At 30.0% G+C, this 26,217-nt stretch overlaps 1 protein-coding gene across 4 annotated transcripts in view; it reads left to right on the top strand.

Moving 5' to 3' along the window:
* LOC108755467 (prolactin-releasing peptide receptor-like) overlaps positions 1-26,217 on the top strand; it is a 68,644-nt gene that overhangs the window by 8,922 nt on the left and 33,505 nt on the right. For 3 of the 4 annotated variants that reach the window (XM_018498485.1, XM_018498484.1, XM_018498483.1), the window contains exon 4: positions 547-1,005. The exons of the other annotated variant lie outside the window; for it this stretch is intronic. The gene's annotated coding sequence lies outside the window, so the exon portion shown is untranslated. Of the gene's footprint in view, positions 1-546; positions 1,006-26,217 lie in introns of those variants that run through there. 4 annotated transcript variants of the gene reach the window in all.

Raw genomic sequence — 26,217 nt, 5'->3', positions numbered from 1 at the left:
ATATATATATAGGTATATAATTATATCAAAAGTATATCTTTATAATATTTAATAATATTTAAAATATTCATTTTACGAATAATTTTAAAGTGTTTATTAGATATTATACTCATAACTTTTCTATTCAATATTTTGCAGTGAAGATGGAAATATATATGTGTAAAACGGACGATAATATTTAATATCAAAGATCTCTATAACAGAGTCATCGATGATTCACGCGACGTGGTCAAATCATTTAAAATTGGCCCGGGATTGAATGTGTTATATATAATCAGACATATTCTTTCATATCCCACCATATGTTACTCTCTTTATGTAATTTTGGTGTATTACCATCGCTACTTTTTCGGACGTGGAACAGCAAACTGTTCTAATATCATTCGTTTGTCATATTAAAATTTCTTCACATTATGTAGTATGAGATTTTCATCTTTCGAATTCAGGATGTCTTGCTCGTTCAAGAAACTTGATTTTTCTCTTGGTATCTCTTAGTGAGAGAGATGCTTTGATTTCATAAAAACGTTCATCTCCGTAGTTTTTCAGTTCTAGATGCTTCCCGTTTCCTTCGTACGTGTATTTTATGAGAGTCGGAACGACAAATGCCAACTGGCTAACATAGTGCACATACATACGCTCGGATATATAGCCGGACATACTAAAGAAAGGAATACTGAGAGCTTTACGAGATTCACGAGAGGGAGGAAAGTCGTTTCGAATGCTTGTGCGCAATTTCTACCTCCGGTCGAACTACGGAGACAGCAAGGTAAAACGAAACACTGGAAATTCGCAAAATGCTAGAACTGGTGCTTCCTCACGGCGAAGAAATTTTTTGATAGTAACACATCGCAATTGTTGAGAATTCCACCCACGTTTAGTATGTTTGTGCACTTTGCGCTGATGCGGCGGTAAACCACGCTTGCCCTAAAACAGATAGATCGACTTACGTAACGACCGCTACACGAAAAGTTATCGTTTCATCTTCCATCTCGCCGATGAGCGAATCGAAACAAAACAGGAGATGCAAAAGAAAATTGCTATAGATATCTCTCATCTGTTTATATGAATTTGGTTTATGCAGATTGTGTAAGTGAAAACTTCGATTAGAATAAGATCGATTGATTACTCATGTGAGTAAATATTTTATGTTTGTGTAAAGTTCACTTTAGAAGGTTTGTAAATCGTGGTAGAGAGAGAATTCTATTTATAATTTGAGACGCGATTACAATACGAGATGTTTTAGGAGAATTGAAATGCGTACACATAACATATATATAAATATATGGCATTATATAAAATTACAAATCAAATTTGCTAAATTCTAATGTGAATTTTTAGCTTTAATATACCTCGAGATTATAGAAATTGCGACAAATTTATTAATTCTTAAGATATTTAAATTAATGTCAAATTATTAATATTCTTCTAAGATGCTTATTAAACATAAAAAAATTATTAAATTGCTTTTGTGAATATTTAATATATAATATATTACTTTAATTTTGTTCATGATTGTGTTTCAAGATTGAAAAAGATTTCGCGCGTGCGGTTTGCAGAATTGGCTATGTAGGGTAACTCCGGTATATACACTGCACCTATCAGAAACTTAATTTATTAAGTATTATTTATGTTTAAAATAAAAGAAAATATCAGTAAAAATGTTGTACTGTCTACTACTATGAAAAAAATATTAAATATCCGAAATATTTATTTTCCGTATTAAAAAGTGAACTTTTTGAAACCCTTACATTTTTGTCGCATATCCCATAGGAGATTTGAGATATATGGCTACCTCATAAGGGGAAGAGAGGAGGGTATGTACTCACGAAAAATTTACAAATAATACATATAAATAAGACGTAAAATGACACAATAACTTATAAAATGCGTTTTATTAAGGAATAAAAATGATAAATATGTATATAAAGTAATAAATAATAATTACAATCTTCCTACATATATTACAAGTATTATAACATGAGGTATATATTTCGTGTAATGCGTTTATTACATTTTGTGTACTGAATTCAATCTGCGCACTTTGTATGCTTTGAGCATAAATAATCCCGCCCGCTAAAAATGCCATATATTCCAAATAGGTGGGATATACAAGACAAAAAACAAAGAATACAAAAGCAAAGCACTTGTATTTTACTATACAACATGCTTTACTATTCCTCTTCACGTGTATCATGGAATAACCACTAAGTCTTTTACATGCCCTAATCATGCAATAATCATTTTATGTATTGTATATATTATAATTTATGATGGCGCTACTTATTACAGTGACAAATCGATTCAACTCATAATAATTTCATTAATATTAACAGTAAGAAGCTGAAATCATAACTCAATACTAATATAACATAAAGGCATGTAATAGAGTAGTTACGGGAAAATTATATTCCCACTCCTTTTATTTTTTTCTGACATTTGCAACGTAAATCCCAGTGAGGCGTATTTACCGGAGTTACCCTATATAAATTCGCTCTGAAATATTGTATTTAGACACCAAGATCCGCTTTATATCTGAAAATAGGATTATTTGTCTTAATTTATTTTTGTCGGTCTAATACGAATTATAATTGTAGTGTATTTCCTCTTTGCCATAATTACTTTTTTGTTTTAATAAATTAATTATTGTGTGTACTATATCAAATACTTATTTTCCCAATATATAAAGACATTTCAAAAAAAGAAGATTCTGAAATTCTTATTTTTGCGTTTATAATCCGTTATATCAAGCCTTCATTACAATATAAAAACATCCTTGTCCCTTATATCGTTGTCGATCGTCGGCCCGTCGCTGGGGAAATACAACGAAGAGGTAGAAGCGAAGTAAAAAGTTTCACAGAGTATTGTATCCTGTCACGAGATATTTTAGTATCGAAATAACAATATATACCATGAATCAGGCACAGCCTCCAAATATAAAAGAGAAGCGCATGGGAAGAAGTTTGGTAACTTCAATATAAATGGCCTCTATCTGGAAATGATGCGTCATAGGTCGAAAGTTTCGCAAAACTGGGAGTGAGATCGAATCTTATCGAGACTTCCATATATTAAAATTCAAAGTCCTCTCCCGGTAGCTCACCCACACATGGCTTGTTTAAAAGCAGAATACAAGTTAAACTTCGAACGGGTAAAGTTCCAAACGGCGATATTAAATCGTTCTTTTATAGCAGAGTGACGCGAAATGAAACGGCTTACGCAATATTCCATCATATGGCACCGCAATACTTCGATGACTTGTTCTGTGAATGTATCGAGCCATGCTCGATTTCGGTCGTATCCTGTAAATATCGTAGATGGAATAAAAAAAAATACGCAAAATAACCGTTTGCGAGAATTGACGTTTATCACGGAACGTTTTGACGGAAAAAATGAATCAGTTGTGTATAGATAATAATAAACTGTATTCCAGAAAATATGTGATAGATGGTGTAATTTAAACATCTATATTAAGATTCAAAATATACATTATTCAGCGGATTTTGTTTTTGCTTAAACTAAATAAAATTGAAAATTTTAAAATCGTGAATTAAATTTCCAACATAATTATTTGCGCATTTTAAAAAATAATTCAAATTTCGTTTATTTCAAGATCTTTATATTGATTTATCGCCTTTAGATCTTACAATTTCATGCGAATAATTGTCTTAAATCTCAAAAGGATAAATAAAAATTAATCGCGGACTATACTGAAAAATATTTTAATTTATTTTAAATCTTATATAATTTTTTTTTAATTAAGAAATTAAAATTAAATTCAGCATGTATAAAAGATACTTATCTAATTAATTTATCTAAATGTACAATAAAAATATTTTAACTTAAAGTATTGTTTTCTTTCTGTCGTTATGGAAATTAGATATTCACGATAGAAATAATGTTCATCTTCTATTAGAAAATTGATAGTCTGTTTATTGCAATAATAGACTATCAGTAGACAATATATAGTTAGTTTATTGCAATAATCAACTTATTTGAGGATATATTGGTCTTGAATATCGTAGTATAGCGATAAACATAATTTTACGAGTTGATTTGTTAAAGATAATATAGCAATATCTTCTTTTTGTAATTTCCAAAAATATAATAAATTTTGATGTAGAAAGACTACACAATGATATAGCAATAACCGCATAAATATTGACATGATTAAAAAAGATAATGTTAAGTAGAATTATATACCTACACAGTCATTGGTTAGCCCCTTGAATATTAAGTAGATCGATAGCTACACAACATCGAATTCCAACGATCAAGTTGCTATCACACTGATTAGATTGTCTAAGATATATGATTATATAGTATGTTCTGTTATATAACAGACATGAGGGTATAAACAGATGTGTTCAACAAGCTCTAATTATACAATTTCAAGATTAGACATATTTATATGATACCTCTTATTCGCAATATCTGACCCAAACGAAAATATAAATGGGAAGTATATGTGGAAATTAGTAATTTAGCCGGAAGAATACCAAGAATTTGCTATATTTACAGCCTGTGAGTAACTCTAATTAGCTTTTAGCTTCAAATTCAAGCTATCATCGTAACTGCTAATCTACTTTTGATATTACCCTGACGACTAAATTTTAAATTAAAAATCTCATAAAATAACATAAATGAGCAAAGAAGATTATACCTTGCCAAAGCAAATTGTCTAATAATATTTTTGTGTGATTTTACAATTTTCTAGTTCAATCTAACGGCACGCCGATTATTTGCTGGTCTTCATTTTCAAACACAGTTCTGAACTGAACTAAAGTACGTAATATCTTATATAATATTAATTGAGCTTATATATAAAATCTACATAATATTACAATTTTGATTGACAAGCAATTTAATATTATGGATGTTAATGAGTATCTCAATTGGCGCGCAGTTTGCTTGGAAACTGTAAAATTCACACAAAAATGTTATTAGGCACTAAAACTTGCTTTGACCGGATATGATCTTCTCTCATTTGTGTTAAACATTTTCCAGTTGATTGCCATTTAATACTGCTCATAAAATAACTTTATGTTCAATTTTCTTTAATATTCTATAAATAACGACATAAAAACTGATGTCTTGTATAAGAAAAAAGTGGAATTGTCACATTAAATAATTGATTATCATTGAACCAAATGCTTCTTCATGCCAAACGCGTGTAAAGAATGTAGGTTTCATGGAACGTACCACTTTCCTGTCAATTCACATTGACGCTGCAACTCGAACCGTTCGATCTGTTTCAACAAATTCCCATTATCGAATAGAATAGCAAAGCCGAGGGAGACGCAAAAACTTCGTAATGAAGCCTGTCTGAGTATTATTGAAGTTTTTACTGAAGGATTTGCAGATGTCTTTTGAATATAAGGAGATTACAAAAGAACGATGAATTGTTTATTAGCTATTGCATTAAACAATAAGTGTCTGATAGAAATGCCATCCTTAATAAATCGAGAATAATGAGATTGGCAAAGAACATCTACAAAATGAATTCTTATTGGATTTGACGAAATGTTAATAGGCTCTTTCTAAGAAATCAAATTCAATTATTTTTAAAAGATAAAGCTGTTAAAGAAAAATTTTTATTTTTCGATGGAAACTGCCATTGAGAGGAAATTCTTGATCTTTTTATATAAAAAAAACGAACTTTATTTTATTCTTTAATTCATAAAATTTGTATCTATTTAAAAAAATATTTCCCTCTTTTTTATTTTAATACTTGATTAAAATGTAATATGTCCGAATAATACATTTTCACGCATATTCACTTTTACCATAAAAAATTTATCCGTGTATAATAACTTTTCACTTGCACTAATTTATATCAAATTTCATTTTACAAATGTGAGTATCTCATGTGGATATCATGGTAGGCTTCATAAATCAGTCAAAACCATATCATTGTATTAACAAAGCTTTGCTTCAATGCGCAATTATATAGATGCGGGTTTATCAGCGAAAAAAAGAAAGCTCTAACAATACTATTCGCCAAAACTCGGTTTTGCTCTTGCTCGAAAAAAGCTGGTAATGCAACCAATTTTCTGAAACGCATCGGACGGATAAAACGTGTGAAAATTGCGCGGCAGATCTGTTTCTCTACGTTAAAATACAGCTTGTTCGAGTTGTCAACGTCAACCAATTACCAAATCAATGTAACAAATTGTGTCGACGCGGTTTCGCCCACGATGGAAATCATTATAATCTCACTAATTAGATCGCTTAACCAAAATCGGTGATTATATTGAGCGTAAACGCGCGACTTGCCAATTACATAGGAAAGATCAAAGTACTCTTGTTTCCATTCTGTAGTTAAAAAACAATTTTTTACAATAACAATACAATATATGTATATGTTACATTATACGTTTGCGTTTTCAAAGGGTTAAACTCTTAATCTAAATTCTTGCAATGTACTTCTTTATATTAATGTTTTAGAAACGTTTCTTAAGATATTTATCTTATTATTCGTATTAATAAATCGATATATACATTATTGTAGTTAAATTTTATTCACAACTACCTTTCAATTTACTTTAAGATTATTTTAACCAATAACACAATAATCGTGCGCTTGTTAACGGATTAAACTCTTACTATGCATCGTTATGTGCAAACGTAAACCAGCGATATATTATTACGTCATAATGATTCTGTATTAATCATTTTCACAACGTTGTTATGCCGAACACGGCAATCCGAACTAAAATTAACAGTTCATCGCATCTCAAATATGGTACAGTGTTCTCTCTCGTTGGCTTATACGCTTAATTTTTATTCCGTAATCGCATCGGTTCGAATTATTCACTCAATGCGGCTGTTAAATTCAACACAAATAGTTCTTGACATTTTCGTTAATACACGCTAACATTTCATTTGCATATGTTTTGCAAACATTTCGTATTCCGTGTAAAATAGTATATTACACTTGACATTTTTAATTCTAAATGTGTATTTGATTTTTAATATCAAATAATAATACAAAATAATCAATTACTATATATAATTAATAACTTTATTTCTTTATAATATATATGGTCAAAGATGACTAAGTAAAATCAAAACGTTCCATACTTTGTATTTTAATACTGAAGGATCAATTTTAAATTTTATTTATTTGATGTTTAAATAATAGTTTAAAATTTGTACTTAATCATTTGCTTCTGTTTATCTTTCTACTACTATTAATATAATAATTTTATATTTATCGCACGAACAGTATTAAATAATAAAATAATAAAATATATAGTGTTGCACATGGAACTCGAATTTTAATTATTTGATAATTTCAAGAATGTAAATATAAATTTTCTATACGAACACCCAAGGACTTCGATTCTTTCCCTTGAAAATTTTCACGAACTGAGAAATGACTATTTTTTTACATCAATGTTCATAGTCCGTGCACGATTAACGATACTAAACTTTATCCGTTTATTTACAATTAAATCTGACGTAAAGACGAAATAACCTGAATTTTTGGAAGTTTTAAAAAAGTAACCGAGCCAGGAAAAGAATCATAGTCCTTGGGTATACAAGAATTCTGCAAATTCTATGTAAACAAATTGCAATGATGTTTATATTGTAGTTCAATATTTCACAGTTTCTGCTTATTTTCATAAAAAAAGTGAAATGATATTTTAGAATTTCTGTACTTTTGTATTTTACGGATATGATTCCTTTAAGTATTTACTTGGTTTGATTTTGCGTTCCCATTTCCGTTCAGTTTTTCGCAAAAAGAACAATCAAGTACCAGTGTTTCGTGAAAAGCAGACGTGATTGATCGATCGGCGTTTTTTAAAAACGGCCTTCCACTTGCCAATGGAAAATCTACGAAAACTGTCCTGACAAATTTAAAATCAACGTGATGTTCTCTGTGTCCGTTTCCATCGACCATTTCTATCTATTTCCACTGAATCAGAATGCAGTTAAAAAATTAACTTGACAAACAGTGTGCATGTGGTTAATCGAACACGGACAGAGCTAAAAATAACAGTGAATAGAATTTCTATTTCATAAAAGTGATAACAAATATTTAAAAAATAGGCAGGATGAAAAAAAACGCAAATACATTAATGGATTAATAAAGTCAAAATTAAAAATAGTGCAAATGTAATCAATCTCTTACCAGATTCGTTAAATTTTAAGTGATTCAAATTATCTAACTTATTGAAATGTGGGATATATTCATTTGCAAAATATGTCATATTTATAAAAAGGCAGATATTCATATTTTATATGATTCATATAAAATATGAATATTTGTCTTTCTCTAAATATGACATATTTCGCAAATGCCATCGACGTTAACGAAAGTATGAGCGATAAATAGATAAATTATATATAGGATAATGTTAATTTACGCGTATCACATATTCGGTCGTTCTGTATTTTACTAAATGAAGAATAAGAGTATAATTCTCGCTAATTCACTCCTATTATTCAAATATACGTATGTACGTGTTTTACACAATAAAATAGTAAAAACCTTTCTGATATACGAGAGTAGTTTTACTGGTTTATTTTGCTTCTCGTTGTTTCTCTTGCTGTTCTTTTTCTTATAGGCACATTTCCGCTGTCTCACTGACTTCCCATTTCAGTTCACCATGAAAAAGTATTTTCTTCATGCGCTAAAATATTATATTTTCTTTTCTTCTTTATAATTTCTTGCAAAAATACATCAATTAAGAAATAGCAATAGTTACAAATTAGAATTTGTTTATTCCTTTGTTAATTAGCCTATTTGTGAAATTATTATCTTTTGTTTTATAATATTCTATTTGTTAATTTTCTATATCGTACATTCAAAGATTTTTTTCTATTACATATGTTACTATACACAATATGTAAAATAAAATTTATAGTATAATTTATTTCTAAAGATATAGTTATGTACAAAAGTTAATAAAATATTTGGAAATTTCTCTATAAAAATTCTGCTGTAAACAAGCTAATATAAAAAGATTTTGTTGCTTTTATATTATCGAAAAGACATAAAATATATATTCTTTTATGTAGATAAATGCTTCTAATAACTTGTAGAAATTTTTGAAATACTTGACTTTTTAATTCATTGGATGATTAATTATATCTTCAAAGTTAATTTAATAATTATTACGGAATTGTTACATAGTTATTGGTTAAAGATTAATAAATGTTTAAAATATATCATTTCCAATTCTTATTCATGTTGATCATTGTTTGCTCTTTGTAACGTACAGTATATGTTTTATTATTTTACTTGTTATAAGTGCATGAGAAATGTATATGATATTTATAATTATTTTTTATATTCATAGATGTTTCATATACGTATAGATTAATAATAGAATGTAAAATGATAGATATTCATGTTGCAAATCCTCTATAATATTTGTTCCATGCATAAGTTTGTAATGCGCTCATTTCCTCTCAACTGTTTTGAACATGTGTTTTTCCAATTCTCGCTTGAAAACCAGTGGAAAACTCGAGCGTTATTATACTAGCTGAAATTTAACTAGCGCATTGCACCGAACGAGAGGCAACTCATTTATGCAATACTTCCATTTATGCAAAATTAAGTGTCGTGATTTTGCAAAATTAAAAAACGTGTCGCTTGTTGCAATGAGTAGTATGAAAAAAAAACACGATGGAAGAAGTTATAAATAATTTTACAAAGTTTATTCTAAGATTATTATTTACGAGTAATTATACGAGTAAAAACTTTTTCTCTATGTGAAAAGATCTCTTATCGTTCAATTCTTACGTGAAATACATTTAAAGATAGAATATACTTAAAACTTTACTCGATATCGAGTATTCAGCTTCATTATGAAAATTTTTGCACTTTGTCTATTTTTAGAGTTTAATTAATCAAATGACAGATTTAACGCTATTCATTTATATTTCAAAAGTTTTTGATGATACGTAAATTGTTTCTTGGTAATTACTGAAAGTAATGGATTAGCAGTCTCTTAAATTTGGTGATTAATGTTTCTTAATTATATCGTTTCCCATTAGCATTGTATGCTTTTAGCAAGAGAAAAAGCAACTCTTGAAAAGAGAAAATATTACAAGTAATAGAGCACGATTTTGCATAAATAATATTTAAATTATTTAAATTTATGCTTAATTATTACAATTTTATTAATTGCTCGTTGAAATAAAAATGTTTTAGTCTCAAAATAAAATTTTTCTAATGAAATAAGATTCTTCCTGTTTTATTTGTTTCCTTATTAATTGCAATTCTTTTTCAAGCAAAAAATAATTCCTAGCACACTCTGGCGCAAAAATTTGCAGGAAGAAATAATTAAATTTACTGCTGAATATTAATCTTAACTATCTGTTGTCGTCACTTCTTATTTTCTTGGAAATCTTTCGAGCTTTCTGAGTATAAATATTTCATAAGTATATCAGTACATTCTGCAATATTTCGTAGACGCCACGAAAGTTTACAACGCAAGTTAATAGACTCGGCCGAGAATACGATAAAGTTATGTTATATTACGCCCATTCTGCACAATGAAGCTAAAGAGCGAATAGCACATAGTGTCGTTTCTTCTCATAGTTTTACAGATTGAAAGCTGCTGGAGCAAATGCATCTGGTCGTTTTAATCCAGTATAACAAAAATGTAACGACGACTTCATGTCGCATTTTACAGCAACACAGCAACGACGCGAGCAATAAACGTCTCGTAAGACAAGAGACAACGGTGGCACAAGAATTAATACCCCTCTTCGATGCAGTTTTCCAGTGAAACATTGTGACCCAGTTTTCCCACCGTGGTGCGAAAGTCAATAAGTTAAATTTGATAAAAAAAAAAACAGCATAGTGCAAAAGTTTGACGGATCATTTATATTACAAAACATCCCGGATTCTGTATGACTTTTTTTAAATGGAAGAATACTCGTATATACACACATATTGTTATGTATATTATAAGATATATTTTTACATCTTGTAATTGACACTAAGATAGATTTCCCGCATCATAAAAAATTTTTTCTTAAAGGTTTTTTCATATTTTTAATATGCTCTAGGAGAATTATACGCGAGTATTTCATTTTTGCTGGACTACCCTATTATACAGCAGACGAAGTTAGTCTCGTATAAGTTATATTTTATCCGCGTACAATTTATCACTGTTTTAGAACATTACACCCTACAAACATACCGTCACATTGACACGATATTTACGGGTCGAAAAATGCTTGTTGTCATTCCACGTATCGTGGTTTCGTCATGCTGAAATTGTGTCATTATGTTGATACGCGTGGCAACTTTACACAAACTATTCGAGGAGTAAAGCGCCTCTTATCTCATGTGTTGAAAATACGTAAGCGAACCACGTAGATTACTTCCGGACAATTTATGACAAATGCGACAAAATCGCTTCCGAAATCGCTTACATTGTCGGATCAAATTAGTTTCCTATTTTTAACGGTAGGCGAGAATCTCTCGTGGATTTGTATAATCGGAAACGGTACAATGCTATACTATATCGTATTTATCTGCAGATACATGTGGATATTTACCGGTTAAGTGGTCAACAGCACTTGGCAACGGAGAGTCTATTAATTCTCGTAAAATCGCGTTTACGGTAATTCGTCACCTGTGTTCACTGTTCACGTGTATCATCATTGTTCGATGAATTATCTCGTTACAAATTCATGTCAAAAATCGTAATCCAATGAATATGCAGACAAATGCATTTCACTAACCGCCTTGAATTTAAAAAACTGACCTGAGCAAATTCAGAGGATTTTATAATCTTCATAACTTGGGATTTTTATATTCCAGTGGTAAGAGAACGTAAATTATTGTATAATATTATTTTATATAAATATTGTGAAAAATATTTTTTGTTAAACATATTTTAATAAGTTTTGTTAAAATTATTTAATATATTTTTTCTTTTTTAATGACTTTACGGAAATTTAAATATGCAGTTTTGTCAGGAAACCCATAATAAAAAAAGGGTTATATTAATTAAAATCTTTATTTTTTAGAAATACTATTATAAGTTGTCTATTTCATTTAATATCTGTTTGGTTTTTATTTACTGTTTTCAGAAAATCTTGATTAAATTCATATCCATAATATTTTTTAATATTAATAAATCGAAAAACAATCTATAATATATATGTTATTAGTAATATGTTAATATTGTATGTTATTAATAATAATAAATTTTAATTGGAATAAAAATGCTGTAAGGTGATTGTTCATGTAAAAGAAATCGGACGATAGTTAAAAAAATATAGATAACAAAATATAGAAACAGATATAATTATATGTAATATAAATTAATGTTATGATATATTAATTGTAATATAAATCAGTGGTCAATACGAGTGCTTGATTGAGTGTGCGATTAATCAAATTTTAAAGTACAAATAATTATACTTATAATGATTTCAAACTTTATTACCGATTTCAATTTACTAAGATCCTCTTTAACTGATAAATTAATTCTATTAAACTGAATTTTTTAATTTTCAATTAATTATAAATATAATTATTTAATTATTTATACTTCAAATTTGATTAATAGCATACACAACCGCTATTTGATTAATAGCAGGATACATATGCTTATCAATTTGTAAGTACAGTTACATATTAACAAGTTAAACAAATTTGTTTAACTTATCTCAAATATAAGTATAATAATATTTAAAATATATTTTTCCGCTTCCATTCTGCAGGAGCAGCGGAAAAAATTCTCGAAATAAAAAGAAATTAAAAGGATGCATCTTTTTTAAATTTGTCACGTTGCTCTCATCACTTTGACGGATACATCGGCACGTCTTCAAGTAAAAATTAAACTCATCTACGTGTGCCGCATTTTAGGACAACGACCGGCCTTGAATCGCATGTACGTGCCCGGACGCGCAAGTAGTTCGAGTCGGCTATTAGACCGACTACTCTTCTCGCGAAGATCGGAGTTCCAAAGCGTACTTAAATCCCAAATGTTTCGCTTCCTAAGAATGTCACTCTTATTTTTCTTACGAGTCGGTAGTAAATCGTAAGAATATGAAGTCATTCCGTCTCGTTAAACAATTTTAGCGAATTAGGTCGGTGCAATTTCCAAGAGGCAAAGGCTTTTCGGACTGAAGGATTTGTCAACGGAACCTTCATGTTTAAGTTCGAGTTTCGCGAGTTTCACGGTCAACTAAGTAAACTGGTTGGTCAAACCCCTCGAAGGAAACTTTACTAAAGATAAAACCTTCTTCAGAAAAGTAAAGAAACTGGCTATGACGTCTGACTCTTTTTTTTTGGTACAATTCACTTAGGCGATGTCGGATTATTTCAACTGTATTATCACTAGCTATAGGATATTATAGGATATTACTAAATATGAAAAAATAATTAATCATTCGAATTTTTATTAAAGTAACTATTTGAAATATGTTCTTTTTATCTTCTCCTTTTTATTGTACAATTAAGTTCTTAATATACTTTTAAATTCTATATTACACAATAAAGTTAGACAACTCTAGCATACAAATTTTTTACTTATAATATTTAAGTTTTCATATTTATTTTACATATTTATTTTTAATATAATTCAGTTTTTTTCATTACATAGGATGTTAGAACCCCTGAAAAGAGATATTTTAAACAAGTTATTCGTATAAAGTTAATGTAACAATTTCCCTAATCGCGATAATTTTTATTTTTTCTGATACAAATTTTCATATAATATTAAAAAATGACTTTTTACACGATTAATGAAAGCATTAGATGTACTAATTCTTTACAAACAGATGATAATTTCGTTTTCCATAATGAACTTCATTTTCATCTCAATATTATATTATTACGTGAAATTCTCTCTTGCGATATTAAGCAGCGGTACAAAAATGAATGTTATTATATTCGTATCGCGAAAAGTTCCATTAATCTGAAACTTGAAACTCTCTTTCGCAAGCAATAACAATATCTCTATTTCTATTATAACAATAATTCATCATGAGATTAAATAAAGGGATTAAATAAGAGATCAAATGTTTGCTGCAGCTGTTTGCCTCTCGTGAAACAAAATTACAGCGAGTACAAACCCGATATTTGCACCATATCGTGTGGACACTGTTATCTATACCAATCTTTCGAAAAGGATTAATGACGCTCTTGAGTTAAAGTACGTGAACTGTGTTGAAATCGTAAGCGTTGCGGTTTGCACGGATATCGATTGCTTTCTTATCTCGAACTAAAGTCAGCTTTACTATGATATTACTTAAGAGTAATATGTGCATAGCTGATAATATTAACAAAGTCGTCACAAGAGTTATAACGTGATCTAAATACGAAGAAAAAGAATAATAAATTCGAACATTCTCCGAATCTCAAATATAAAATAACTTAATGTGTTTCAATGACTGAAATTACCGTTCTTACTCAAATTATTCTGGAATAGGAATTAAATTTAATCCGTAAATACGAGAGCGGAATAATGTTAAACAGTTTTGAAATGTGTCAAATAGCATTTTCTTCTGCAGGAGCATCATTGGAATGATAGACTAAGATTCGTAAATAGATAACGATGTTGGAAATCTTTAGTTACCGGTAAAGTGGTGTCAGATCACTGACACCGGACGCGAGAGAGAGATTTTACGAACAAAATGTCAGAGGGCAGATTATGGCGCGTTAAGGATCCTCTTTCAATTAGAAAGACGACGATATCAACCCTCGACCATCACTCACCGACATGTCCATTTGATTTTATAATACTAAATACGCATGCGACGTAGTTTATTTTAATATTTAAACTAATTTTAATATTTTAATATCTAAACTAAAGATATGTAAAAAATTATAAATCGTCATTAAAATTATATTTCTTATTATTTTACATACTTACACGAGATTTTATAAAATTCCAACAATTTATAATTTTCCTATACATACTTTACTAGAATTTCTGTTAGCATTGCTAATTTAACTTGCAATATCGAAGTAAAATCTCTGTATTAAACTTATTTAAACTCACTTAGACGAGTTATTACTCACTTAGACAGTCTATGTCTTAAAATAATAAATTATGAATATCAGTTGTACCAGTCTAAGCCGTCATATATGTTAAATACATTCTATATTGAGGATAATGCTCATCTCAGGAATCAATATCTGATCTCGATCGATCCCTCAGGAGGCTCCACATACATATGATTCCTATAGGAATATCTAACATCCTATTACGCACTCCCTCCTGTAAGATAATTCCCATCAATGCCTTCGTTGCGGAATTTAGTAAGAATTTTATACTTGTTCGCTTTAGAAGCTAAGTTATCATGGGCCGACTTGACTTTTCCATTAAGGTGGATGGACGACGTAGTCGACTTTACAAAACCTTTCAATCATTCAGCAGCGTAGATGGGATTTGTGGATCTTTATACAAGTATTACTTGTACAAATCCTTTTATCCTTTGTTATATTTAAATTTATTCTTTCAAGAATATCACACGCTTTGAAAACGAAATTTAAAAATAAACGAATATTTATTTTTCTACAGAAATATAAAATTGATTTTCTTTCTTTCCATACGATGTACTATCTATAGAGAACCAATATATATATTATTTTCAAATTATTCAGCATGATTTAAAAGACATTTTAAGAGATATAATTAGAAGCTTTATTTTAAAAATTTTAAAAATTTCTAAAAAACATTAATAATTAAATTTTTAACATTACTTATGATTATTTATTTATTATATTTTTCTCCGAAGAAAGGAAAAAGGATAGAATTTTATTTCTGTCATATGGTTACGCTTCTTGCCACGGTTACGTTCTTCTTGAGATCGTTATAAGTATTGCCTCCGGGCACTAGAATCTTCGAGAATGGATTTCACAAGATTTTGCGGGTTTCAAGTGAACGGAGTTGTTAACTAGTTTCTATGTACTTTCACAATAAGGTGGCTGAGATAATTACGTAACACAAAACAACCTAATGGAAATTAGATGTAATGTAATTATGTCGTTCCTTAATTAATTAATATCTGGCAGTGTATCTATCTACTTATAAATATATCTTTTATTTTTATAATTAATCAATCAAATTCCGGATTAATTATGTTTTCACATTGTACACAACATAATCTATAGTGGATAATTAATTAGGCAATATATATATATATAGCCTAATTATGTTTTCGTATTTATTGTGATTCAATTAAAATATATTTTCCATCGTTTTCAATTTATAATAAGTCCAGTTCAAAATAAAATTTTTCACTCTAATTTACTTAATTCAGTCTTTATATGAAAAGAGACTGTCACATTTTATTTCGACAAATATAAAATATTAATAAAATAAAATGCATGTGCAATAAATTATTTATTCTGCATACAGGTCGCTACGCAATGCCAAAATCGTATAATAATTTAATTTTTCTGTACACTTTTCATTTTGAAACGCTGAAAAGACTTATAGGTATAATATCAGAATTTGCTTAACATTATTTTTCATGATTTATTTCAGCTGATACTTTTTTCATTTATGCAGCGAACTATTATTAAGGATTTTATTCATAAAATTTTATCTATTCAATATTTATATAATTAGAAATTAAATTATGTTTTTTTCGCGCGAGTTTGTGTACAATTTTAAAATTTAAAATAACATATATTTGCTAATATTAGCAAACGCGTGTAATAATAATTCGTACCAATGGTTAAGTTTCAATCTCGAAGTATATAATTATATATTATACAGTAATAATATAGTAAAGAACTCATATGTTCTCGCGATTAGACTGTCTGTAAAAACGCGATAACGTTTTACGAACGAACGGGATTTTTGCGTGATGGGAAAATAGTAAATCGATACCATGATGTAGGCGTTATGAAAAACGTTACAAACACATTCGGAATTTCTGTTTATTTGTTTGTAAAATGGCAAACATGTGAAACGTACATATATAGTTGTGCCATTTGTTGCGTACTGAATTGCTTGTATAATACCGAGCGATACGGCGCAAAGTAAAAAGTTCTTTTTAGACACACTTTCTTCCTGCTGTTTTGCCATGCATTCTGCGTGGCAAAATAATACGCGCGAGTGAGTGCATAAGTCTATGATCACCAATTATATATATCGGAACTTTCATATGCAGAATATCTCATGTTTACGTATAAGGGTGGATTTAGACCTTGATAGAAAAGCAGAAAGCAGCAGCCAATCAAAACTTGCGCTGGTAGTAAGCAATACAGAAAGCCAAAACCATCGACTTATCAGTGCGAATTCTAATTGGTTGCCGTTATTCTGCTTTCTGCTTTTCTGTCTAGGTCTGAATCCATCCCAAGACTAATCAACATTTTACATTAATGTACAATTAATTTTCAAATATTAAATTTATACTTTTTCATAATGTATCAAAAAATATCAATATTCTTCAAAATGCTACCAATAACTCAGCTGCTTTTTATATATTGAATAAACATATGCATACATATAAATAGATAAATAAAAATAATCTATCTCTCTGTTTAAGATTATTTTTAAATAACAGAATTCTGATTTGTCGCTTACTTTTAATATTTGTACTATGTATAGACACTGATTTTTTTAGTGACCGAATCACTAATACTCTATAAAATAAATTGTAACTATTGTGTGTTTGTCTTATTGTAAACAATTTTTTCCGGCCATTTCTTAGGCCATCGTATAAATAGAAATTTTTGATAATTTGTTTTGCAACACGAGAAGATAATTTTGTGCCATCAAACTCGGAAATAACTGCAATTCTTCGAAGAAAATCGACACGAGCTCTCAATTTTCTATAATTGGCAAAACAATCTTGGAAGTAATCCGCTGTTACCTTATTATAAGATTATCAAGCGTTCCTTTGAGAATCGCAAGTAATTTATCAACATGGCGCAATATAACAATTTTCGTCAAAGTATTTTCTTCTTATAATTAGTACTTAATTAAAGATAGAAACAATACTCATCGTAAAAGACGTATATTTTACTTAGATGCATATTATACCTAATTATATTTTATCAAATTAATAAAAAATAAGAAAAATTACGAATAAAATATTATGTTGTGTTATTATAATATTCTGTGTATTAAAAACAGTCCTTTCTCTCATCGTGAATAATTGCGAGATTAATACAAAACTGCAATTAGTATTATTAGATGAATCTAATCTTAGAATAATGAATTTTTAAATATAATTTTAATAACTGTGAAATGGATATTGTTTCTTTTAACGACTAAAAATCTCAAGATATCGTATTTAATTTTCTGTCACAATTATACCCAATCAGCATTAACTGGTAATGAGATATTCATGGAATTGATTAAATCATTTTGATTAACGAGTCGTCCTAACGAACTTTACATGAAATATATATACCAAGATAAAAATTCCTTATAATTGATACTTTCAACCATTTATTATTGTGTAAAAGGTAGAAATAAAGACAGCTTTATCTATCACCGATATTACGCTTGCTTTTCTCAAGTTTCATCGATCTCGGCATATTTCCCCCGCGGGAATATCTCCATTCAGCATGATCGCAATGACGTGGAAAAATTGGAGTTTCGCAAACGAATAATATTACGTTCGCAGACAATTTTCCACTTTGCCGCCATGTAAAGAAACGAAGTGAAATGAACGCGCAAAAGAATAAAGTCACGACGAATAATGAAAAATAAATTCCCCCCTGTCATCCCTCTTGAATGAGATTTCATGAGCCATAAGTGACATATATGAATGATATTATTTATCCGAGGCTTTATTATTTATCCAAGAAATACTGTTGGCTTTTTCATAACGACATTACAAGGGTTTCAATACTACGTTACAATATTGCTTAATGATTAGATCATTTTTTTGAAGAAAATTTAATTATAGGTTTAATTAATTAAATAAAAAGTATAGAGTTTAATCCAAAAGATATGATAAAAAATTTATAAGCTACGTGAAATCAGTAACGATCGTTTTCACTTTCAGTATCTTATTAAATCTCATCACGAATCAACAAACCACCGCATGTCATTGATGATAAGATTATCTCTTGCACGTGAATACCGTACGATTATAAAATACAATTATTCAGATTAATTATATCGAAAATATCGCATTCGCTTGGTGCAATGAAAATATCAATAATTTCATTGAGTAACTTAATTATGAACGCTGTGCTTAATTATAAATAATATACTCGTATACACTCAATTATAATGTTTATTATATTAACATCCAAATTGTAACAGAGATAACAAGAAAACGATTACTAAAATCATAAATAGTTGGTAATAATTATAATAAATAAATGAAAATATGAAAAAAAACACATTTCCTCCTTTGATTATCCTGAGTATTAAACGCTAATATCTCTTTTCTATATATGTTAATTAATTAAATAAAAATTGTATAAAATTTTTAATTAATTATAACTTTGTTATGTGTTCGTTAGAATAAAATTCTGTTTTCTCTAAACTTAGTATATCATTAAAATTGAAATCAATGTCTCCTGGTTTATAATCAACAACGATTAAAATGTTCTACATCGCTGCGGTGTGAACAGGATGCAAATAAATGCTACCGCATTTTTCTTAAATGAAAAATAATTAGCGTTTTTTCGATACGCGCTTTCAAGTGATTAATACACGTCGTAGACTGTCCGCGCACGCTGTTGCATGCAAACGAATGTTCTCTCCCGTTACGACTTTTGTAAAAGAAGTTCGCAGCCTCGAAAATCCATATCCAGCGAAGATAACAAAACTGATTTGCATTTAGAGTGTCTAGGGAAATTGGTCCTGCTACTTTGATGAGCGTCTCTATTTCAACTATCCAAATCTGCTCTTTCCCGACAAACGCACTTCACGCATTGTGCTGTATCAACATTAGAAATAGATTCGCGTATGTTGCGACTAGTATTGAAAGCCTTTCAGTTATATATGTACTCGTTAAATATACTAACCATGTTAAACTTTACTATTAGATAAAAGAATTTATAGGTACATGGAAAAAAGGATTTTTCTGAAGTATTTAAAAATTGAATTTATAGATCTGAAAATAACTTTATTGGACTAGTAAAATAATTACGCCGGAATTTCAAGCATAATCAGCAATATTGCAGAAAATTTTGACATTTTAGCAATTTGAATGTTTTATATAATTATTTTTATGGTTCAAATTATTTTTAAATCTGCATTCAGCTAAATTTTTAGATGAAGTAGACAGACGGGGAGTAAAGTGCCATTTTTAGCATTGTTTGCTCTGAAACAAAGAATATTTAACTCATACAGATCGTGCTGCTATTTATCGAAACTAGAGATTTTTAATTACAAAAGGCACGCAAAAAGTATGCGTATAATTCTTCATTAAAAAGTTATTATTTGTTATTATTGTTATTGTTTTGTGGAAATCATTTGGCTCTTCTTACCCCGTATGTGGGACAAGAAGTTCCACATAATTGGATAAAAAGTGTCAATACTTCTATATCAAGTTTGAATTATTCTAAGAGATCAAAATAAGTACATACTTACTAGAGAGTTTTTTTATTATAAAGTATCTACATTAAGTGAGTTTTGGTTAAGTAACAAAGTTACAATAAAAATGGAATAAGAAGTACAATAAAATTAAAATAAATTAAAATAATTTTATAACATAAATAGTAAAACATAAGATTATTTTTAGTAAAAATTGAAGTTTTTCGATAATTATTCAGAATGCGGCCTTCACCTCTGATTTCGATGAAATTAGAATCATTCGACGCGTTTTTGCGTCGCTACACTTTATCGTTTTCTCAATCTGAATAGGTCAATTTTAACACTTAATATCTTAGTTCGTAGAACCAACCCAATGTTTTTTCTTACAGATTCTTTTGTTTCATACAAAAACGCGGAGGTGGAGGCCGCATTCTGAATAATTAGTTTCTCTGTATAAAAAACACTACTAGTGCTGATTCTATAATGAGTTAGTAGTCGGAAGTCTTAGTCTTAATCGGTAAAGTTAGCCAATCAGCATTAGTTATACAAGTTGGCTATTAGTCAACTTCACTGATAAGATTTAGGATAACAAGAGCATCCTTGACACTTTTTATCCCAATAATACAAGTAAATTTTGCGGCATTGTTATTAAAAAAGTATAATAGTAATAATTTTAGTAATCACACTATTAAAATAATAGAATAAGATTAATAAATACATTTATTTAATCTATCTAGTTGCAAAAATCCCTTCAGACCAAAATAACTATAACGCTAATGTTTTACTTTTGGCTCTCAAACGCATGAGCACGTCCGTGTAAACTTCCTGACAGTTACCAAGTGGCAACAAACAGTGTGAAGTAAGATTTTCATTCTTAGTTGACGAATGGTGTGGCGGAAGTTTCTAATTAGTTAGCGTTATTATCAAGAAACAAAGACCTTTTTTCTTGAGGGACTCCTTTACTCCTCTTCTTTACTCTATCCTTCAATAAAACCGTCCTTTCTGTTTATGAACCTACATTAATTTCACTTATATAGATTGATGATAATTTCACAATATCCATATTATCACTATAACATATCATAATATAGAATAATATTATTTTACATTTCTTTATATATTTTAATTTCAAATTTCTACATATGTGCTATAAAATAATACATAAGTATCGTCTTTGTTGAAATTTATCATTTGTATATACATGTCGAGTTATTCATGTCTTCAGTCATTGTATTTCACGCTTCCACGTTCTAGCAAAATTCGAATTCGTCGACCGAATAGATCGGGGGGGTGTGCACAGGAAGCGTGACCGCATGCCGGATTTTGCCACAAGTATTGGAGAACGTCAAAATTGTTCATGTGGTTAAACTCAACGGAACCGACGCCATACTATCCGTTATCGTTATCCGAGAATGAATGATACGAGTCATTGGTCGATGGGTAGTTTTAGGAAATCGACGGCGACATTTGATTTACACGCCCGGTGAACGAAAATCCGGCTATATCCAAGGAAAAAACGCCGTATCGAAACATCGAAACAAACGAACATTTTACATTTATCTGAAAATCAATGAATGCAAAACGCAAGTTTATTTCGGAAAGCTATTCAACCGAGATTTATTCCACCCTCTTGATATCGTGGCTCGTAATAATTTTTGATTTTATACGAGAAAAATATTCAGAGAAAAAAATTTTGATATATTCTGTTATCGATCTAAATTAATTGTTAAAACCTGCCATATTCACAATTATTGCAGTTAAAATGTTACAATTTATATATTTTGCTATTAAACGTAAATTTACCCCTTAAAAATTAATTTTCCAAATTATTAGAAATAAAAATAATGTATAATAAAAAATTTTTAATTTTATAATTCAATTCTTTCTCTCTTTTTAACGAATCATTTATATTATATTATACATTTACATGCACTAATGCATTCGTTAATTCATAAAATTGTAATTTCCGCGAAATCAACGGGTATGTATATATATCGGCGTGCGATTTTTCATTTATCTCACGCTGCACACGCTTTTATGGAACAGCGTAGCTCGGCAGTCGAATTACGAGAATTTTTAATTAAGTGCAAGTATTGTTCCGTTGTTGTCACGGCATAGTAATGTCGAGCAAGATGTTTCATTAAATGGTTGATAACCGCTCACGTCAATCACGTTGTTGACTGCATTCGGATGTCAATCTCGCGAGTTTTCTCGCGCAAAGTATCGGCACGTATACGTATACATGAAAATCACCGACTACATTCCTACGTCAGTCTCGCGAGTTTTCTCGCGGGAAATACATTGGTGCGTATACATGGCAAGCACATCGCATGCGAACAATCAATATATACATACGTACTCATACATTTAGCAGCTACAGCTGCTCTCTCGCATGGCAAAATCTGTCGACAAAAATTCCCTCTGAAATTTCGCTCAGATTCGAGAGGAGCCCGTTTCAAATCGATACGATATCTGCCGTCAAACTTCTCGCTGATCGCGTTATCGCAACTAACTACGAGTGACGAATATCGTATCGATTTCACGATATAAATTCAATCGATTCACACAGGTGATATGGGATCAAAGAAAATACAGGCAATAAATACAGGCATGTTATAAAATATTTGCGTTTTATGCGGCGCAAACGTAGCCGCTAGCGGGCGTATGTAAAAAAAAATAGAGAGAAAACGAAAAAAATTGCTAGATGTACGTATCCGTAGAGTATCCGGCTTAAAATGGATACGGCTGTTGCATACAAAAGTGAAAGAGCATTTTAGATTTGCAAGCGCGCTTTTATCGCTACCGAAGCAGCCCTTTTCAGCCGACCGTGTTATCTGTTGAACTCTTTCTCGGCTTCTATGCTCGACATGCACATGTGAAAATTACGTTTTGTTACAACAGCGTTGAAGTATATCGGAAAATCGTAATAGTCGACGTCTTTTGATCTTCTGTCAACCTTTGATGCTATAATATGAATTTCAAATGAGATGTTACATGAGATCTAATATCTTTTCACATAGGCCGACGTATAAAAAAATTTTGTCAAATATTATATTTTTACACGAAAAGAATAATTTTGTTAAAATACTACTCTCTAAAACTTTTAGAATGAAATGTCATTCTAAAGAGTAAAATCTTACTCTAAAAGATTGACAATTGAGTCATTTTTTTTTCAAGACTGATTCAATGTTCACCCTTTAGAATGAGATTTCACTCCAAAGAATTTAAAAAATAAAAATGTAGTTAGATACGCACAAGTCTAAAAATAATTTTGTTGACTATCATAATTATTATGTTTAGGACGCTCAAATTAATTGCTAGAATATCAAAACATTTTGCAGCAATGCTCATCAAACTTCCTACATAATCATTTTATTTCTTACATCATTAAATATTTCAATAGTCCAATAAAGTTTTACATCTGTACCTAAATAGATAGATTCTTCAGGAAAATCGTTTTATCCTATGTTTTTGCCTAATAAAAATAAAAGATCAAAGATTCAAAAGGGACAAAAAGTTTTTTTAATCTCATTTAGATAAATAAGAAGTATAATATAATAAGAAGTATAATATATTTTAATATAACTTTACTTAAAAGTCTGAATAATGTAATTTTAGAAGCGACATATAAATTATTTTTTAGTATAATTTCTTACATAATTCACACAGTTAATTCGCCGCTTTTAGATTTTTAATATATTTTTATATATTATATATATTTCTTTTTACTTTTCGTGCCTTATACTCTTCTTTTTAATAAAATAGACTGTCATGTAAAGTGAAGCATAACGTAAAGATTTAAATTCGCACCGTTACAACATTAATATAATAACGGCATTATGCAATTTTAGATAATATTATAGAATAAACGCATTTACAGCGTTATCCTAGTCCCAATATTCTTGAATAAGTGTAGCCGCTTGATGAGACATCGAGAATCGCCCACTCGCTTCGTGCATGTGACTATGACACACTTGTTTCACGCATGGCAACACATATCCAAATGAAACGCAATGTCAAAATCCATGTCATGTCGATTATCAGCGGCGCGATGCACGTACTCGCGCCAAGATAAAATCTGATATGTGCGATCTATAAACCAATTTGCATTATTACGCACATATCGCGTATACGTACATATCGCGTTCGCGCGAAACATGACTTCTCTGCAGGCGGTGAGATTGCGGGATTGTGTTATCGCAACCGATAATGCGATGCCAAAACAAGAACAAATGCCTCAACATGCAGGCCAACACGAACAATAACTGCAAATTAAAAGCGGTCGAGTCAATCGCATCGCTCGATGCGATTGCGACAAGAAAATAGCTCGCAAATTAGTTCTTAATACAATTCGCGACTTGTGTTAGAATAGGTCTATTCTTTTTCGAAGAATATTCTGAACCGGTGAACACTATAGATACAATAAGTAAAACAAATACATATTGTATGTTTGTTTTACTCCAATTTAGAGCAACTATGTACTGGTTCAGTACATTCTTCGAAAAAGGACAGATCTAATGTATTTTGTTATAGAACTCAATCTCTTTCTTTTTATATTGTATATTTTTTAAAGCATGCATCAGAAATTGACTACTTTGAGGAAGTGAGGTAGACTACGAAAATAAAACTATTGAAAATAAAACATGATATCTTCCAAAGAAAAATATTTTAGAAATTCCAGAAGTTACATAAAATATTTTAGGAGACTTCTATAGAGTCTACGACACAGATTTTGAAATTGAGCTTTTCTTAGCAGAGAAATATCATTTGCAGGAACTTCTTCACTTCTATCTGCGAATGCACCACAATATCGTAATAAGTTTCCAATGAAATTTCTGTTAAAATAAACTTTATTAATTCCAAGCTGAAGCTAATCAAGTTTAAATCCTTTTATTTCTAATATAATATAGACGTAATTTAACTTTCCTGAAAGTCTATGCCAGCTGCGAAAAAGTCGATTGCAAATTACATATGCAATTTTGTTCACGTTCTATGCAGTTAATCCGTAACTAATCTCCGCGAATTTAAAACTGTCTTTCCTTATAATTACGGGAATTAAATCTGCACGGCGCAATTGCAGTGCGTGCTTGAAATTCAAATATTCTCATCGTAGTGAAATATTCATTAGGTAAGCTCGAGGGTATATATTCGCCTAGGCATAATGATATCGATGGCATCGTCTTATCATAGATTATATTTTCTTTTTTGCAAGGGCACTCAACACATCGTAGCGTTAACGTCAATCGACGTTGCCCTATCCCGATACATAATTCACGAGAGAGCTCGCTTGCATGCGAGGCGTCGAACAAAATTTGTAAGATCGTAAGGAGGCCGGAAACTGCATCAGTGGAAACGAGAAGCTGCGTCATGGGAAATGTTGGACTCATCTTCTCGTAAATGTCAATCGATCCCATCTACTATAATAAGCAACAGTAACTTTCTCAGAAGACGCTTGTAGAGCTAGCTTGATGTAAAAGCAAAGTTCTTCTCGAGTTTATCCTCGTTGCCGTTTTAAGCTCATATAACGCATATCCCTGACATATCGCTTATGAATTTTACGATTATCGATAAAATTCTCTATTTTAATCTCTTCTGTGTCGTGATCAAATTTTAATGGAGCAAACAGATGCGGGGTGCAAATAGCGGCAGTTAGACGAAACGAGGAAACGAGGATTTCTATATAACGATGATGTATATCATCGAGCTTACAGTCTCAATTGTGCAATACAGAAGCTTAATGGACAATTATTAGGAATAGATTGCACTAATGTATGGATTAACTACATAA

This window comes from Trachymyrmex septentrionalis, unplaced genomic scaffold, assembly GCF_001594115.1.
Source record: "Trachymyrmex septentrionalis isolate Tsep2-gDNA-1 unplaced genomic scaffold, Tsep1.0 scaffold87, whole genome shotgun sequence".
Lineage (NCBI taxonomy): Eukaryota > Metazoa > Arthropoda > Insecta > Hymenoptera > Formicidae > Trachymyrmex > Trachymyrmex septentrionalis.
Note: the sequence above shows the minus strand (reverse complement) of the source record. Positions and strands in the feature narration are given on the sequence as shown.